This window comes from Chroicocephalus ridibundus, chromosome 5 (assembly GCF_963924245.1).
Source record: "Chroicocephalus ridibundus chromosome 5, bChrRid1.1, whole genome shotgun sequence".
Lineage (NCBI taxonomy): Eukaryota > Metazoa > Chordata > Aves > Charadriiformes > Laridae > Chroicocephalus > Chroicocephalus ridibundus.
In genome coordinates, this window is record NC_086288.1 from 21703425 (window position 1) to 21723071 (window position 19647).

Sequence of the window (19647 nt, forward strand, 5' to 3'; positions counted from 1 at the left end):
AATTACCATTTTTGCCTCTTCACGGACTTCCTCATTGTTCTATGCAGTTTTGAAGACTCATAACCACATACAACAAAATTTAACTAGTACTATTTAGTACTAGAATAGAACTTCTGGGCTATCAGTACAAGAATTAGATTTAAACTGAAAACCTCATAATGATCCAGGCTTGATTCAGGAAAAGGGAACATTGAAGATAAACATCTATGGATCCAGGCTACATAGGAAAATGTCTGCTGGACTCACTGCAGAAAACAAACAAACAAACAAAAAACAACCAACAGGTAAACTTCCAAATAGCAGATTAATTTATTGCCATGATTTAAGCACCAATCCGTCTGCCATGTGTAGCAAAAACTGCACCATGGTGATCAGAATGGAGCATTGGTTTATGAGCAGAAAACAGTCTCTCTCCAGTATTATGTTTTAATTGTTTTAGGTACAGCCACAATATTAATAAAAAGGAGATTGCTACCTAAAAGCCAAAATGAGACATCGGGCACTGGTTGTGCTTCATCCATTGAAAGTACATTTCTGAAGTACCAAAGCTTTCTATTGACCTAACTTTATTTTCATCCTCCAGTTTTCTCAACTACAAGTGAGCAGTTCACACAAAAGCCATTCCCCGCTCATCAGTGAGACTGGTCACAGAGGTAAAGCTACCCATATATACAAGGTGCACAGAACAGAGCAGTAATCGTGTAACGTATTTGGTGTGTACGAGTTGCTACACAGGCCGTCCAAAAAAGTCAACAGACTTTTATGTAAGCGCATAACCGGAAGATTAGAGCTGAAGTTCATGACCTGCCACTGGATTACTGCAACAAGGAGCACTGCGTTGCGAAGACTCATGCTGGGTCTGAATGTGCCTCAATGTATGGTAAAGTTCACAGCATTCCGTGTCTGTAAGCCTCCAAGTAAAATTATTTTCTTCCTGCATTTGTACATACGTGTAAATTAGACCATGGCAAAGAAGATGAATTCTAACTTATGAAAAGCTTGGACCGAGACTTACTCTGCAGATATTTTCCATATGAAAGTACTTCCCAATAAAAGCTTATGTTTCATTAAACGTACCTTAAATTAGACCCTAACTAGAGGATGAGAAATTGATCTGATAACTTCAGTTGAGGAATATCCTCTTAAATGATTTTTCTGCTGTAACATTATGAAATATTGCAAAAATACATTTTAATGTCCATTTTGCTAACGTGCCACAATTTTTATGAAGTTGCTGATTAAAAAAGAAAAAACTTCTAATTTACCATGTCTCAGGTAAGAACACATTAGTACTCCAAGTTTAAAGCACACCTTTAAGAGAATTAATTCTGTTTAATAAATAACTTTCTGTCAAATGATTAATCTCTTGATTATTTTAATTACAATTTGCCAAATGTACATTATTTCTACTACCAGAGTAGACAATAAATTATTTATGCACTTAGTTTTATATGGCTTACAGGCTTGACAAATTGCTTATTCAGAATGACTAACTAATCTATCACTTTTTTAGTATAAAGAGGGCAAAGTGTAACAGAATCTTAATAAATTTACTAAACACTGTCTATGTACGGAATGAAATTAAACAAATTAAATTAAAATTTCAGTTGCACATATGACTAAGCAGCAGAATGTTCTTAGGATACCAGAGGTTAACAATAAATTGCAAAGAATCTAATAACTAATTGTTTCTTGCTTCTAGAAATGTCTGCATTTTAAAGTCATTTCCAATGCAAGCTCAGGGCAAAACATGTTCTTCCTGCTTTTTCTGGGGCATTTGTTCAACCAAAGCAGCACAAATAACAGAATTTACTCCAGCCTGCTCCATATATGCCCTCTACAGGTGCTAGGTGTCAGACTAGTTCCTCAATGTACAGATTACCATGGTAGGTGTACTTCAGTATCTTGTCTCTGAGGTGACCAATAAATGCCTTCAGGAAGAAGTAAAAGGAGGATGTCTACTGTGATGTCTCCCCAGTATGTGCTCCCAAACATCAGCAGCTGTTATTCCAGCTGTATAAGGAACAACATCCAATAGAAGGACTATTTTCAGATTGCCACTGCACCACGGGGGTCCCACCCACTCTTATTTCCAAAGGAAGCATTACATGCCATTTAAAAAGCCGAAGGTACTTCAAGATCATGCTCTCTTATTCCCTACAGAGAAAAATCAAGCCAGTATCGTATTTTACACATAGGACTGAAATCTTTTCAGATAAAAGGACAGGAAGAACTGGAAGATACACAACAAGGATATCATGACAAAACTGCCACCTGAAGAATAACCAAAGTGTCAAATTCGTTTAAAGTCTTAGATACAATTTAAAGTTACAACTCTCTAACTCATTTTGGAAAGAAACCCAAGGTACCCACAAAGTAAATGCTGTAAACGGTGTTTGCTGTGATACTGGCAACTGCAGAATGTAAGCAGCAACTGCCACTAAAAGACAGCAGTTCCACCTTTTATTGCTCCCCACCAACAATTTGGCTGTCAGGTCTGCATTTTCATAGAATCATAAAATCATAGGATCATTTTTGACAAAACAGTTGCCGATAATACTAAGGCCTGATTTGCAAATCTTAGCAGAGAGTTAAGCACTGGGAGCAAGGTTCAGCGCTCCTTCCGTGTTTTCTGAAGCCTGCCCCAGCAACCAGATCAAGCTCCTGTACTACAGCAGAGAAGTAGCTACAGCCTGTGGACTGCCCTTTTACAACAGGGGCATCACAGTGAGCCTCAACCTGCTGCTTTAGAATCGTAGAATCATAGAATGTATTGGGTTGGAAGGGACCTTTAAAGGTCATCTAGTCCAACCCCCCAGGAGGGGGTTGGAGCTGCTACTTCAGCTTCATCAACCAAAACATTTCCTTTCTGGGCCCCTACAGAACAAGAGACTAATACTCCCAAACTTCACCGAACATCAGATAACAGCTTGTGCCAATACCTTTTCTAAACCAAAGGTCCAGTGGAGGTTGCCTTCACTTAAGATTCTTTTTAAGCCTTCAGTAAGACTGCTAAACCACATCAATACCTCTGTAAATGAGTGACCTTTACCACAAAAGTGGATAAAAGGCAGCCAGAGATGCAACCAGAATATTTTTTTATGAATGACTCCTTATAGAACAAGCTGATTTTTCCTCTCCTGTGTTATACCCAACCTTTTCCTTCACCATTCACATATTAAGCAGCTCTGTCTCAGTCTGTCTTTCTAGTAAAATTCGAGCTGTGCTTTAGGCTCATTTCAACCAATAGTATCAGTCCCAGAGTGGACTAACTATACAAATAGCTAACTGGATGATGGTTTCTCTTGCCATACAGCCAAGCAGAATGTCATCATTTCTAGAATTAAATAAAGATTGTGTCTCAAATGCTGTCAGTGAGTGTGGAAAGCAGCAAAAAAACAACTTCTCCCTCCTCCTTCCAGAGCAGCTAAGCAAAAAATTAGGACTTCGGTTTGTTCTGGTAACTAAACATTGGGGTTTGGGATTACAAATTAGCATTGATGCAAACTAGCACTAAAATCAATCACCTGGGTGCCTGTTGAGGTAAGATCCCTTGACGTCTAATCCTGATTTTCCACAACTTCTTAAGAAGCCCCAGGCATAGAAGTATTCAGCTGCCAGGGAAGCTGTTTCTTTCCAATTAAAAATTATAGCAGTAGGTGAAGAAAGAAAAAAAAGTGTATGAATGTAGAAAGAAAGACACAATCAATAAGGTGGATGGACATCTTAAATGACCAAAAGACTATTCAGTTAATTTCCCTCCTCTGCCACCAAGTTTCTCCACAACCTTGGGCAAGTCAATCATGCTCAGATTCACAGGCAAGTAACTTGACAGTTTATGCCAGCGACACTCACGAGGCACTCCCAGTGTCTCTGGTCAAGCCAACCGGAACTGCTTCAGCCATGACTTATGTTAAACCTCTAACCCACCACTTGACCAAGTGTCACCACAATTCATAGGCCAAGGTTTCTCCCAGCTATAGGGAGAAATCTTATCTGATACACAGTTTAAAAGATACTTACATATGGGATTTACTGAAGACAGCAAAAGTAAAGGCAGCTGCTACCCACTTCCCAGCAGACAGACCATCCATACAAAAAGCCGGCAGTCCGTGTTTCAAATCCTTTTTCTGCCTGGTGGGATTTGAATTCAGAATTCTCAAATCCCCAGTGAATGACTGCTGCTATCACTTTCAAAACTTCGGAGACAGCCTCTGATGAACATTCTATACTGTACAAAATATTTAATCATTCCTCGACTCCTTACATTTAGTACACAAGATGGTCACTAGGCAGATCTGCGTCCTGATCTATACTGAAGTCATTAATTAATTCTGGAAAAAGAATTCAAATTAAAGTGACTGAGAAAAGCTCACCTCATAATGCTTCATAGTCAGGCATTAAAAGATTGTACCTGTGAGAAAATGAGCATGATCTGAAAGCCCCAAAACAAACAATAGTTTGTCATGAAAGCTGGGAAAAACATTCTGATCACTGGACCAGCAGGAAGACTGAGAGGTGGAACCGAAGGTAGGAAAAAAGACAGGGTAGAGGATGTATACTCTGAAAGTCACTTACAGAGGACTGCCCTGAGATTTAGCCACAGATCCTCTGGCACCTGAGAATCAACTTTACATTGGAGAGTTGAAGAGATACGGAATTGGTAGATGAACTACTAGATGGATAAAGAATTGGCTGAATGGTTGCATACAAAGAGTTGCAGTCAACGTCCAAGTGGAAACCAGCAATGAGTGGAGTCTTTCAAAGGTCCATAGAGAAGCCGATACTATTTAAAATACTCATTAATGACATAGACAGTGGGACTGAGTGCATCTTCACCAAGTTTGTGGTGCAGCTGATACACTTGAGGGAAGGGATGTCATCCAGAGGGACCCTCACAGGCTTCAGGAGTGGGCCCACGTAAATGTCATGAAGTTTAGCGAGGCCAGGTGCAAGGTCCTGCACCTGGGTGGGGCAATCTCCAATATCAGTACAGAAATCTTTTTCTACAGAAAAAGGAAAGCTTCTCCTACCTTCCTATTTTCCCATATGAAATTATGTAGAATTTTCTGGCTACAGTTTTCCGTTTTCTGAATCATTTACAATTTTCTGCTACAACAGGCTTTACCCACAACACTGCAATGTGAAATACCTGTGCTGAAAATTGTGTAGGTAAGTGCACGCTAGAACTATTGATTTACAATTCATTAGTGAGAATTCAGAAAAAATTATTTAGCATAGTATAGAATGCTGACTTTGAAATCATTTACCTTTGATTAGCATCCCCCCCTTTTTTTTTCTTCCACAGGGGCACATGCATATATACCTCTCCCCCGAACTGCGTCCAATCTGGCAGTTTAGCATAAACTGCTGCCAACAGCCCAGCCCTGCAGTATTTTTCATTGCATCAGGCAGCAAGTCCTCTGGTGTCATTATCTATGCCTCATTATGCATGCTGGCGACTCTGACATAGCCCCTGACTTGTTTGACTTCTTTCAACAATATTTATGCTATGATTTGCAAGACTTATGTTATCTGACGTCTTTTAAACCTCTGGTTTGTACTTACAATTTTCTGATATCAGGCAGCTCAAGAAGTGAAGGAGACTTTTCTCTGAAGATCTCCAATCTCCTGTAAGAAAATGTTTCAGTGCTGCGAAGCCCGGAGTGGACTTACTATGTGTGCTATTCATCCTAGTCCTTAATGTAGCAGGGCTTCCAGGAATGTAGAAGTAGTTTCTCTGAGGCAAACTGAAGTATGTATCTCCATTTGTAAAAACATGAGGGCAAAGACGTGAAAAGTAGGAATCTTCATAAGCACTCAGTTCCTGCTGCCCTGTCTAATGTGACTATGACTATCTATGACAGATTCAAGAACTAATGTTTCCCAACTCTCAGCCCCCAATACTGCATCCAGAAAGGCAATTTGTCCCGTTATCTTTTCTATCCAAACATACCCAAACAAGAAATATGTTCTAAATATCCTTCCAGTAAGCCTCAAAATCTGCAACAAATGAACCAGTTCTGAGCCCATTCAATTTTACCCTCTCCTGAAGATATCAACAAGGAAAACTATACATTGCCATAGTGCCGTTGGCTTTGTTTTTCTGGAAGCCTGTGTGGCTAACAGCTGAAGCAAGCCAACTTCTTTTTTCATGCAGGGGAACGGAAAATCTGGATACTGAGCTTTGGTCAGGGACTGGTGAATGCTTCAGGACTACTTTTTTGTATTGAAGGAGCCCACAATATAAAACATTTTGAAAAGGACCAAGTGCTTTGTACCGTGCGGGGTTAACCACCTTCAGGTAAATGGGGAACACACTTCCACAAGAGCATCTCTTCAGACAAATGTTAACTCACTCCCAGATGTTAACTCAATACCATAATATTAGGATTATGAAATCCTAATAAGCTAATACAAAAAGACTACTGCTATCCAAATGACCTCCCAAACAGCATCTGATGGAGAGAGGGAGTGTTGAACACGGAGAGAGGAAAATCTGAACAAAGGGAACCACCAGTTTTAAAGACAAGGGTTCATTTGATCAGATGGATTTTGATGAAAGAATATATCACTGAAAATCAGACCCATCTGCTGGAATTTGATTCAGGAGAAAAACAGAAGTTCCTACTCCATGGAGGAAATGTATTTTGCCCACTTCAAAATTAAGTATGGCGTTTTAAATGAGTAACACTTAGAAAGGATATCTCTGAATTTCTTCTCATGAGAAGTAGTTTAGTTTTTTAGGGTAGTTGAGTAACATTAGAGCAATCAAGGAGTTTATTCCAGTTTACAAGACAAATTTTTAAGTCTCACACAAGCAGAAATCACACCCTATTAGTGTACATTGAAATGGTCGGGTGCTGCATTCAAAACTAAAACACTGACACGATGCACATTCAAGATATTTAGGGCACCATCACCTTTCCAGCAAGTAGATAATTAAACTGTTTTCCTAAGAACTCATAACTAGTAGTCAGTAGAGTTGCCTCTAAGGCAAAACAAAACAAATCCCTTTCTTCTACAATACTTGAATTTTACTTGGAACTGAAAGGGGAAGCAAGAACTATGTTGACAGCATCATACAGGGACACAGTGCTTCTCAGGAGATACCATGGATAAGCACAAATCCATAGGTTTTTACTCTTTGCATCAATACTATTATTTCCAAATACTAGAATTAAAACAGGATTACACAAAACTATTCAGTAGCACTGAGGAAGCATAATGAATGCCTATGTTTTCCTAAGCAACTCTCTTTACTTCCATTCCCCTCTGGCTGAATATGTTTCAGAAAACCAGCACAATGGTACCTAGGAAGAGACCTTCATCAGTCCCAGCAGGATTCATGCATGTTTTCACTCCCTCTCTTTGATGCTGACCCTGTCTATAAGGCTTGTAAAACTGAGTGAGCACTACACCAGGATGGAAAACAAACCCAAAGACACCAGCACATTTCCTTACCACCAGTTTTCCTGTAAAATGTCCATAAAATGTCAAAAAATGTCCACAAATTTTCCATTGAATTAATTTAGTCCATGACTTTGGGCTCCATCTGTTATGGTGGTCACTCAGGACAGGAGAGGTGGTGTGTTGCGTAGAGTTACTGGTCACCAAAGCCAGTTCAGATTGGGTCACTGCTGTACTTGCACTGCTTCTTGTAAGGCTTGGCCTCCATTGGTTCGGGCAATTCCTGCTGTAGCAATTCCTATAAAGTGCAACTCAAATGATGGGCTACAACAATTTAAATGTATATCCATTGCAATCTCCAGCCCTGGTCCCTTTGGGCCAGGTTATAGAGTTTAACATTGCAATGAACTGCTCTGCTTGTTCCTAGTCTGGCTAGCAACAAGAGGTTCCTGCTATGATAGTTCCCATAACATGTAACCCAAATCCCAGGATACAGCAATTTAAAGGTATTTCCATAACAACCTCCACCCCTGGCCTCTTTGGACCGGATCGTCGGGTTTAATATTGCAACGAGCTCCTCCTCTTTCTCCTGCTCTGGCTTGGATTTATCCACAGACTGCTGTCCCCTAGGGTTGTATCTGCTCCAAGTGGAGCCTTATCTATGAGTCACAGGCTGTTCAGGGGTATACCGGCTGCAGCATAGATTTATCCACAGCCACAGTCGCTTTGAAGTGTACCTCTTCTTGTGTGGCCTTATCCACGGGCAACAATGCCTTCAGAGATATACTTGCTCCAGCGTGGCCTTACCCACGGCCGCAGTCCCTTCAGGAGTGAAGCTGCTCCAACATGGCCTTACCCATGGCTGCAGTCCCTCCAGGGGTGTACTTGCTCTGTCATGGGCTTATCCACAGCCATGCGCTTTGAGCCCGGGAAGAAGGGAGGGGGCAGGGGGGGAAGGTGATTTATTTTAGAGATGTTCTTATTTCTCATTATCCTACTCTCTTATTAATTGGCAATAAATTAAACTGTTTTCCCCATGCTGAGTGTGACGGTAATTGCTGAGTGATCTCCCTGTCCTTATCTTGATCCACGAGTTTTTTGTCATATTTTCTCCCCCTGTCCAGCTGTGTAGGGGGAGTGATAGAGTGCCTTGGTGGGCACTTGGTAGCTTGCCAGGGTCAACCCACCACATAGATAAGTACTAGCATTATGAAATACTACAGTATATATAAGATTAACTGCACCCTTAGAACATTAACCTGGACTTTTTTCAAGGGTCTATTACTTTTATTATTACATACTAAAGAAATGCTGCCTTACAAGGAAACACACAGCTTTCTCCTCTCAAACATTGAACATTCATCAGGTCAGAAGCAAGCCAAGGAAATCCCACCATATTGCAGCTTAGCATTAAGAACGGTGTTGGCGGGCCCAGCAAAGATCTCTTCTCTCAGACACACCCATATTTTATTTGTTCCTTCGGTCATCAATTCTCAGCATCTTTCTGAATCCCTGCAGCAGGCAGCCTAAGGCAGCAGGCAGTGTAAGATCCACTCTCCCCATGTCTATCATCCAAAAAAGAAAGCTCTTTTTGCCTTAACTCCCCAATCCTAGCCTGCTAGGGCCATGCCTGAGTTAGCTGCAGTAAGTCTTAGCTGCCTATCAGGAGGCTCAGAGCAACCCAAGGAGCTGCAGCCACTGCTTGCAGCCAAGTCAGCAGCCAGGAAGCAAAGAATTAGCTGCTGCTGCCCTTCCCCATTCCCCAGATCAGAGAAAAAGGGCAGAACAGGCTGACTTTTTGGGATGCAGCCTTCCAAAAGGAAGAAAATAGCCGAAAAGTCCTTCCATAAACAAAATGCTTACAGAAAGAACGCTCCTCAAAAGCTTCTCTGTTGTAAGGCCAGGAACAGAGACACTCCGTATCCTTCATTAGACATGCATTATAAAAATCCTCTGGATTTTCAGGTTTCTGAGATCGAGTTGAAATTTGCAGCAACTAAATGCATAGAAACTGAGTTAGAGGTTCTCTGTCTCTAACCTTTCCATAGGTAGACAATCTAGAAATCCTAGTGCATCTAGCAAATAACTAAGTATATATCTCCACGTCCTTAATTTCCACAGAAGTCTCCATTTCAGCTCCTATCACAAGATTCCATCTCTTAGCTTTTAAAGCCTCTGAGATTTCCCCACCAACCCCTAGCTTTATTTCATGTTCAAGCACCTCATTCATCCTCTTATGCCCATTTACTCGAAAGTTACTACAGAAGTCTTCGAATTGCTCTCATTTAGGAGCTCCCCTACTGAAAAAAAGCAGGGGATCACAAGCAAAAGGTATTGATAAGTCACTAAGCCTTAAGTCAGGGACCATGATCAGGGCAGGTCAAAAGGGAATCAGAGCGAACTGTCAACCCCCTGACTTAAAAATAGTGTCATAAGACTGGAGTCAAAATCATGAGATTTGCTGAACTGTTATGTTTTTACCTTTCTTCTGGCTCTGGGGGAAATTCAGTTCCACACCTAAAGGTGTAAACACTTTTGTAAGTCTAAATCCAGGCTCAGATAAACATGCATCAATGTTTTTCTCAACAGCTGTCTGAAGAAAACACCTCCTTTGCTACTACCATGCACTTTTGAACCCTGGCCATGATTCACCATGTCTCGTTAGCACCCAAATGCACTCAAGAGACATTTTATTTTTGAACCAAGCCCATGGGGGTGGCAGAGAAACAAACCACTACTCTCTTTTTGATAACCTAGCAACGAATAGCGATCCAGGGAACAGTAATACAGTTTCAGGTCCCTTCATGCAGTCAAGGGGAAAGTAAGGGATGCTTTCTGTCCTCGCTGGTAAAGCTGTGCCCCTACACAGAACTTGGAAGATGAACTCCAACCACTAGTCTGGAGCCACACTCACGCATACTCATCAGGCAGTCTTCCTCTTCCATACACACTTTTATGTCTTCTCTTCCTCAGCAAGTTTTATGCAACAAAACTAGTGGTTAGAGAAGATAAATATCTTCTCCAGCTGTGTTCGATGTCTACTGTGCTAAAGGAGAGCTAAGGAAACAGCTACCCCCGAAGCTCTGTCACACCTAAATGAATGTGGGTTAGGCACCATGCGCGTCATCTGTGACAAATTGTCTTGCTCTTAGGGACAGCGCAGAGAAGCAGAATTTTACTCTCCTGGCTATATAGATGGCCACACAGTTTGTATTTCAGCAATAAATGTGAAAGTTTCGGACACCTGGACTGATGAGCTAAAAAGGCCAGCACATTTCAGGGCAATTGGAAAAGGTTCTGGGACACAAGACCGAAGGAAGAAATTTGGCATACAGTGATTTCATCATTTATGCTTTTTAGACACAGAGGCTTTGTCATTCCCTTAGAGGTGCTCTAAAATCCAGACAATTACAGTGATATTCAAAGAGGGAAATTCCATTTGAAGTTTTCTAGTGTTGCTGCTAATTTCCACAAAAGGCAGAGAAACAGAAGATCGTGCCCTGCTTGTTTTCACCCTTTATTTATATAAAGCATTCCAAAGTTTAGAAATTACTTTCTAATAGTAAAATATAAAGCTTATGAAAGAATTAACAATGACAGGTTGTGTTAAATTGCAGACTTTTATGCGAGCTGGCTTCATGCTCTTTAAGAACTGGGACATAACAGAGCAAGGCAGCCTATGAGAGCTGGCTGTTGCTGGCATACTACCAGGGGACCAAAGATAAATAAATAAATCAGAGGCTGTAATTAGGTGGCTTACGTGCAAAATAGCCCTCTGAGCAAGGTTTAACACCTGCTGCTGTAGTTGATATAATTTTCCTATTTTTGTTCACCTTCAAGGTTTGATGAGCATGCAGGAAGCTCAAATAAATCACTATCTAACCTTCAGATGAATCTAGCAGAAAGATCTTTTTTAAGCCTTAATTTGGTGGAGAAGACAGGCTGCAAACTACGGCAGTTACCATGTGTCAGCCTCACTATCTCATCCCCCATTCCTCTTGCACGCAGTATAAAGAGCTAGTCCCATGACATAAGGGAGTCCTTTACTGTCTTTCACGTTAATGTACAGAGAGCTCACACTTAACTATCACTTTTTTATTCAGTCATATGATTTCTAGAGTTATGCCTCATTTAAGCATTCCTCAGATGCTTAAAAGCAGCCATTCTTCAAACTCTACAAATTTTTGGCCCTTGCTGACAGTCAGTCATGCAGTGACAGTGTCCTAGACACGTGATTCTGGGAAAATAATGGCAGGCTGCACATCATCTACATAACTCAGTTGGGATATTTTTATGTTTATTTTTTTAAACACTCTGAACTATTCCTTTTCCAACACGGGGTTATTAAAAAACACTTGTAGGATCTACTGGTCCTGTGATCTCTGTATCCCACACAGAGGGCTGCAGTGATTCCAGCAGCAACATTGCTGTTCTCTCTGCAGCATTCTGGGGTAGTGTAAGTTTTCTGTAGCCCTGAAAATTACTCCAGGTACTGAGGTAGTAACAGACTTGTACAAGTTGCCTGTCTTACCATCTCCCCAGGTTTCCCTTCCAATCAGTGGATGTGAAATTCCCATAACATGAAATACATATAATGTCTACCTTGCTGGTAGACACTACCTGCTGCCGACCTCGCTGGTGTCTACCTTGCGCTAGTGGTAAAACATATCCTGGAGAACTGAGATTTACAGCACACAGTGAGCAAATAGTTCCTGTATATTGTAAATCCCGTGAGTCATTGTGACACGGGCTTTCACTCTTTTTCGACGGGCACAAGTAGATCAGCAGGAAGTCTTCTGACATCAGCTGGGCCGAATCACGACGCAGCTCTTCCCCTAGCAATAACTATTTTTGCAGCAAACTTCATTAAGCAATGGATGTTAAAAAGACAATGTTGTGACAGTGTGGGTGTCAGCAGATATGGTTACACTAAACCTACCCATTGTAAATTCACAGTTACTAGGGGCCATCTATGGCTTAACTGTATATGCTTTCGGGATGCTCTCATACTTGCTTTGTCCCTTCTTCACGAGAAGCACTGCAGGCAGATGGCTTTTCTGGTTGACAGCTGCTTTGAAATCAAAATCTTTGCAAGATGTGACATCTCTCTTGTGCATTTTTAAGGCAAATGTCACCCCAGTGAAAGTCAACAGAAACTTCTGAAAAAGCAGGAGAAACTGAACTTTTCCAAACCGTTTAATTTACTTAGTCACGGTAACTTTGCACATTTCAGCTGTATTAACTGAGAGTAAGAAACTAAGAAGCTGGAAGATAACCAAGACTCTTCTTCATAAGATGGATGGAGCTTTGCCAAACCATTCCAAACTGAAGAGAGACAGGAAAGAGGCTGTTATCCAGCGTGTTTCTTTTCTTTAATCTTTCTGGCTTTTCTACTTTTAGACAAATAAGCCTAAATCTTAGATGTATTTGTGCATTTAAGATATATTTGAAGATCACAAGGTACACTTTTAAAAGATCTAGGTTTCTGCTAGAAGTAATCTGCTTTCTGAGATTTCGACTGCACCTTAACAAACTGGAAAATGGGGCCCTCTCAGGTTTCAACCTGAATGTAGCAGAAGATCTGGATAAAGAATATATACACACACACACACATATATCCTTCTATATATATATGAAAAATACATAAAAATCTAAAGTCTTATGATTATTAAAAGAAACAAGCGATATAAGTGTCGTGGTTTGGCCTCAGACGGCAACAAAGAACCACGTGGCGCTCCCTCGGCCCTTCCCAATACGGGGAGAATGGGAAGAAAAAGGCAAAACTCGTGGGTTGAGGCAAAGGCAGTTTAACAGAACAGCAAAGGCAACGAGAAAACAACAACACTAACACGGACAGAGGAACGTACAAACCCGATGCCGGAACCGCCGCTCCCCGCCGCTCACCCACCGGCCCCGGGACGCCTCAGCCCGCTCCAAGCGGCGACTTCCCGCCCGCTCCCCCGGCAGCTCCCGGCTCCAGCCTGGGCACGGCTCACAAGGGGTGTTTTACCAGGGAGAATTAACCCTGTCCCCGCAGGAACCAGGACAATAACAGAATGTAATGAATATTCAGTCTAATTCTAATTCTGGAACAATTTCTCACCTCTTTCACTTCACTGCATAAGGGAGATAATCCAAAAGTTATTGTGGTCGGTTATATTGTAACTAGATACGGTTAAAATATGGGTTCCTCAGCATTTATCTTACAGTTGTCTTTGTTCAAAAAGAACTCCAGATCTTTCCATAAAATGTTCTGAGAAACAAGAACGATGTAACTATCGGATCAGTTAAAATGGTGGTCTTGAAACGCCACAGTTTGCCACTGTAGTTTAAAAACTGTTTAAATGCCATTTCATTAAAACCAGAAAGCAAGCCCTGCTTTGAGCACGGGAGAGGTCTAGATGACCTACAGAAGGTTTCTCTTCCAACCTAGATATTGTGACTGAGAAAGAACGCTGAACGTGTATTCCAAGCAAGTTTGCCGGCAAACCTGCTGTGTATTTATTCTTGACCAGTCCTACATTTGAGTTTTCGTATTCACAGCTGGGCAAAATAGTCTTTCCTGCAATAGTAAAGTTTAACAACAATAAGCACTGAGGAAAATTTGATTTTTTTCATGTTTATTTTCAAATATTTTCTTTTTTTTTTCCCCAGATTTTTCTCATTTGCCCAGTATGCTTTACCTCCATCTCAACTGCAGATGCAAGAAAGCGGGGTGCCTTATTGCTGTTAATTATTCCTGTTCAGAGCACATCCCACTTTAGACCAGCTGAATAAGCCACGTTTTTTATAGACTTATATTTTAATCCAAGATGAGGAATTTCAATGTTATATGGAAAGACACAGGCAAAGAAGATGAGCCATGCTTTCAGGTACAGAAGAACAACAGCAGATCTCTGTAACAGCGCACCAACCCACAGCACAGGAGTACATTAAGGCTTCTGGAGAAAGTGAATTTACAATTTCCACGGAAATGAAGTACAGACTCTGCAAAATTAACTCATTCATATAGTGTTATCCACTGTAGCTTCTCTGGGGAGGCAAACGCATCCTGCCACGACCTGACAGCATGTCTGAGAGCCTTTAGGTACTCAGCAGCCAAGCTGCACGGGTTTGGTGGGGGACTAAACTCTCACACTATACAAGGTGCACGTCCAAACAGCAACTCACTGGTCTGACAGCCGTCATTTATACCACAACTTCTGAGAAGCTTCCAGAGTTGTCCCTCCCCATATTTCCTTTCCCAACACACAGCCTAAATTTAGCTGAGCTCCAGAGCTCTTCTTTCTGGGGCTCTGAGTGTGTAAGCTACCTGCAGCCATGTTGCTTGATACATGAGATATATAAAAAAATGCATTATTTGGATTATAATCCATAACGAAACTTTTTTTTACAGCCTGTGGAGCTCCTAATGGTGTGTTCAGGAACTCTGTGGAAAAGCATTAAATAAAGTCAGCTGTACAGCAGGTGAAGCAGAAGATTTTTGCACTATACAATTCTCACCCGAAGGCCTGGGTTTACATTTCCTGTAAGGTACATGCATGGATACCCACACATGCAAACCAATTCTGCAACGGAAATATAAAACTGACCCTCCACCACGGATGCTTTTTCCTTTGTACTGCCACTGGATGGGATTTCTCCTTTAAACATACCATATTGCCTGAGGTTACAAAATGGGTCATTAAACAAAGATCCTTTATGGTTTAAGAATGTGGCTTAAGAACCTGTATGGCTTAAGATTCTGGTCAAGGTCACTTCTCTTTTGCAGCTTACCCCAACCTGGCCTTAAACAAACATATTTTGTATTACAATATTTGGCTAATTTCTAACAGTCTGCAAGACTGAAACAATATGGAAAGGCCTGCTCCTCTGTTCCAGGGAGCTGAAGCAGTTCACTGCTAGCAAATACACAATGGACTGTTCTCACAAAAACAAAAAAGTCTTCTGAGCCTCTGTTAAAACTTGTAGTTTGGTTTCTCTTAATGGTTCTGAATTAAAATGTGTAAAGGTTTTAATTGAGCTATAAACTTTTTTTTGGAACGAAGCCAATATTGCCACCTTCTACTAGATGGATTGCTTAAAATTAGAGGCGGGAGTGATGACATTTATGTGCTTCTTCTCCTGTATTAACACTTCGTTTGTTGTGAAGCCTCAACAATCTAAGTCTTAGAGAAAGCCAGCAGTTCAATCCATGCAAAGCGTCTAAACTCTGAGCCTCAGATCCCAGGCTACAGAGTAAAGGGCCATGGCACATGAATCATTCCTTAGGCCAGATTTGGCCCTAATGTCAGATGAAGTCAGTGTGTGTAATAGCTCAACCCAGTAGGTGGTGTAAACTGACACAGCTCTGTTGACATAGCTGCTCTAAAGTGCAGCTGTCATCAGTGGAGTCTACAGGATTTCTAATCTTCTAGAAGACTGCCTTATAACTGTTGTCTGCTTCATTGACTCACAACTACAATTTGGCGAAGCATAGGAGTGCAATTTTGACATCCACCCCTTAAAATCGATTATCTCCTTGCAACAGTGTACAAAACACTGAAACATAAAATATGAGTGAAAAAAAAAACTATACAGCCCTATAATGATATTATTCCAAACATCTATGTTAAGTCTGCGCGTATCCTTTCCATTCCAAATTTGCTATGAACAGCTATCAACAGCCTGCTGGGAGCTGGGAGGGGAAAGATGATAAATGCACACAGCTTTCTTTGTAAGTGGGCAATATAGAGGACATACTGCTGGAATAACACTGGGATCAGCAGTCCTCTGCTTATTGTTGAAGCTTTTCTTGCATGTTTAAAGCACAAGAACCAATGGCAGTAAGTGTTTGACTTATTCTATAACAGCAGTTCAACAATAGCGTTATGTATTTACGTAACTAGGAAAAAAAAAGTAAAAATGTTTAACAACTTTTGAAACTTGTTTGTAGCTACATGGGAAATAGGTTGATGAAAGTTCAGCAGTGAAATAAACAAGCTTTGTTTAAGAAAATAAAGTATATTTGCACAATTTTAAGGGCAGAAATCCTGTTTTAAAGAAAAATAGACACATTAGAACCTGAAGGTACAAAAGGAAAGAATGGCTCCGTGCTTATTCTTTTTTATCTACAGAGATAGAGAGCTCTTGAAATTGTTTGGCCAAAATGTTATCAAAGTCGCTTGCAAGATAATTGCCAGGATGGTTAAATTCAGTATCTTCATTATTGTCCCATGTTCCACAAATTTCATTAATTAGCCAAGTTTGGTTTTTTTCAGAAATCCTAAACCTTTTTTGTTCATGTTTAAACTTTTCTCAGGAAACAGAAGAACTAAAACATTCCCAGAAAAGTATCTTTTGAAGTAGCTCAAGGTCTTGCTTTTAAAAGTTTTCACACCACCCCAGAGCCAGGAGGCCTGCACAGGGCAGTTAACTGACTGGGTAACTACCAACACTTCTACTTTTAATTTTCTTCTAGGAAAATAGGCAATTGCTTCACTTTTTCATTACATCTTTACACTCTCCTGGTATATAACAGCTATGGTGAACTCCGGATTAGTCGTTTCTGGTCACTTTATGATCTGTTGGGTAAAGAAATCTTAAGCCAACAGCCCCTACACATATTTTTATTTCCCAGGAAATGTCTGACCCTGGAATCAATTATTGGTTAATTATTCTATAAATTTAAAACCATATAATTAAAGAGACTCATTGGGCTGGACCACACGACCTGTTCTTAGCTGATTTTTAGGAAGAGCTGTCAAAGCACTGACTTTACCTCTTTCCTAGGCACCCCATGCACATTTGTAGAATTTCAGGTTTTCTATGTGCATATGACCAAGCTGTGAAGATACAGTCCTCTTCTGTCTGTAGTTTTTGAAGTATTTCTGTGCCCCAGGAGGAACAGTCAGTGTCAATTGCAAAGCTGCACCAAGCCTCCTCGTGCTTTATGGGCAGATTTCCTCCTTTGTCCTGCCTAAGGAATCGGCCTCGGCTGCCTGCTCCTTCACTTTTCTGACAGCCTTGAAAAAGTTGTGGGCACTCCCCCCTCCATTCAAGACATAAATCCTACAGACAACCTCACTGTACTTTCTTCATCTTTTCTTTTAAGCTTCACTTCAGCCATGGCAAACAAAAGCACTTAACAATGATTTGGGTTTCTGCAAGTCTTAAGCTTGATTAAGTTTTTACACTTCGTAACACCATAGCGCTGATACCTCTGTAAATAGGAAAGATTCCCTCAATAAGACGTGAGGTATCAGCCCCTTTGTTGAAATTTAAACAGGTCTACAATAAGCACATGAGTGGAAGGTATTAAAAGCCCCCGTCATCTGCTGAAAGGCCCAGTTTCTGTTACCAAGGACTGTTTAGTTTACTGCATTTCAAACCACAGAACAGCAAAAATCCTCTTTTCTCTCCAACATATCCTAAGAGTCGAGGACTAGCACCCAGATGCTGCAGCTCCTGCATGTCCTTTTTAGCCTTTTGTCAGGGATACTGGGCAATAGACACCTTTTACGGAAGCAATTTAGCCTTTTGTTGTCTGCACACTTCACCACCATCTCAGCTATTGAAGCTTCTCTATTTAGAGGGCATGGACTTTCAGACCAATACTTTTCCTCTCACAGCTAACAGGGGAGCCATCTCTCAAGCATTGCCTTTATACTTCTGCCCATCTTCAACCCTCAGCAAAAGGACTAGTATTTAGCAGTTCTCACCTCCCCCCAGCGTTTTTCCCGATTGTTTTTCTCTAAAGCTTGGTGACAGAAAGAACAGTTTTCTTGTTAGCAGCTCAATCACCACGGCCAGAGCTCAACCATATTCCCTCTACCTCACTTTTTTTTTTTTTCTTCCTTTCTTGCCTAGATACAAGCTTCTACAGCACTTTGATACATCCATTTATTTTAGTCTCCCGTGCTCAACCAGCTTTCTGTAATCCTTGCTGGGCAAAAGCATCACAATTACCCTTCCCATTGCACTTCTCTCCTCAGCCTTTGGCTCCCCTCTGCCACTTCTTTTCACTTTCTTTTCTTTAATTCTCATTGTCCATTGCTGTTCAGCATTTCTTGACACATTTTTGTCGGATAAAAATCTCATCTAAGCTCTTAACCTCCTTGTTCTGTAAAAACAAATTAATCCATATAGTGTTGGATGACTTTGAAAGGAATAAAGGCATTTAAATGGGGGGCAGAAGGGTGAGAAGAAAGAGCTTGCTGGTGGCAACTTTTCTTGACCACTGTCTCCAAGGGAAGGAGGAAAGGATCAAACACAGTGATTTTATGCTGCAAAAATATTTTGAGCATTTTCATCTCCATCCCTGGAGGATGGATATTCTGATATATTCTGTTGCACATTGCAATGTATTATCGGTATGCAAATCTTACTATGGAGAGTAGTATTCTGTTATAGTCCACTGGTGAACATGCACTAAAAGCCATCCTTGGCCTGAGTTGCAGAGTATGTGAGTGTGCTAGGGCCATGCCCCAGAATCCCTGATTCTTTTGTTAATGCAGTTAAAGACCATCAATTTTGTCTGGAAATTCCCATTTCAGTCCTTGGTGTTTTGGCCACTTTCTCATTCTCACACAGTTCACCTAGCCTATGCATGATTCCTTGTGTAAAGACAGCAATGTTTTTAAGGAGTTGCAGTATTTTTTGTTTGACCAATTGGTATCTCTAGAAAACATATGATCTTTCAGGAAGTCTTTAATTATTATCTGATTTTTCACAATTTATCTCAAATAAGTAATCCTTTCAGATGTTGCCCCGGTTATATCTTTAGAACATCTTATCTACATTCCTCGTACCATATCAAACACAAACCTTTATGCCTAGAGGAATATGGACAGGCTAAAAAAATATAGTACTTTAAGTGAAAGTGCATTTTTCATGCTTGTATTCAAGGAAGAAGAAAGCATGAGCTGGAAAACAAACTTCCGCTGACTAAACCAGCTTGAAATATTTGTACTTTGCTCTTTGAAAACATGCTGTCAAGAAACACTGACTTAAGGGACATAAGAAGGAAAGAAAAGAGCATTGAAAACTAGATGAGAGGGAAGATGCACACATGAGTAATTTATAGACATATGTTTAGTTTGATGGGCTAGCTTGGATCCAAAATTTCTACATGGCAGTTATTCTGCGGAGAGCTCAGGGTTCTTTGAAATCTGTATGTGGAACGAAGATAATTCATGGTTATATATCGCTATCGCCTCAAAACTGAATATCTCTTGATGTGGCATAAGCATAAAAGCA

The 19647-nt window shown here is 40.7% G+C and overlaps 1 long non-coding RNA gene across 1 annotated transcript in view; it reads right to left on the reverse strand.

The window, feature by feature from the left end:
* Nucleotides 1-13333, reverse strand: part of LOC134516755 (uncharacterized) — a 162511-nt gene extending 149178 nt beyond the window's left edge. Inside the window, exon 1 of the long non-coding RNA XR_010071425.1 lies at nt 13282-13333. This is a non-coding gene — a long non-coding RNA (uncharacterized LOC134516755). The remainder of the gene's footprint in view (nt 1-13281) is intronic.
* Between the last annotated feature and the right edge of the window lie 6314 nt (nt 13334-19647).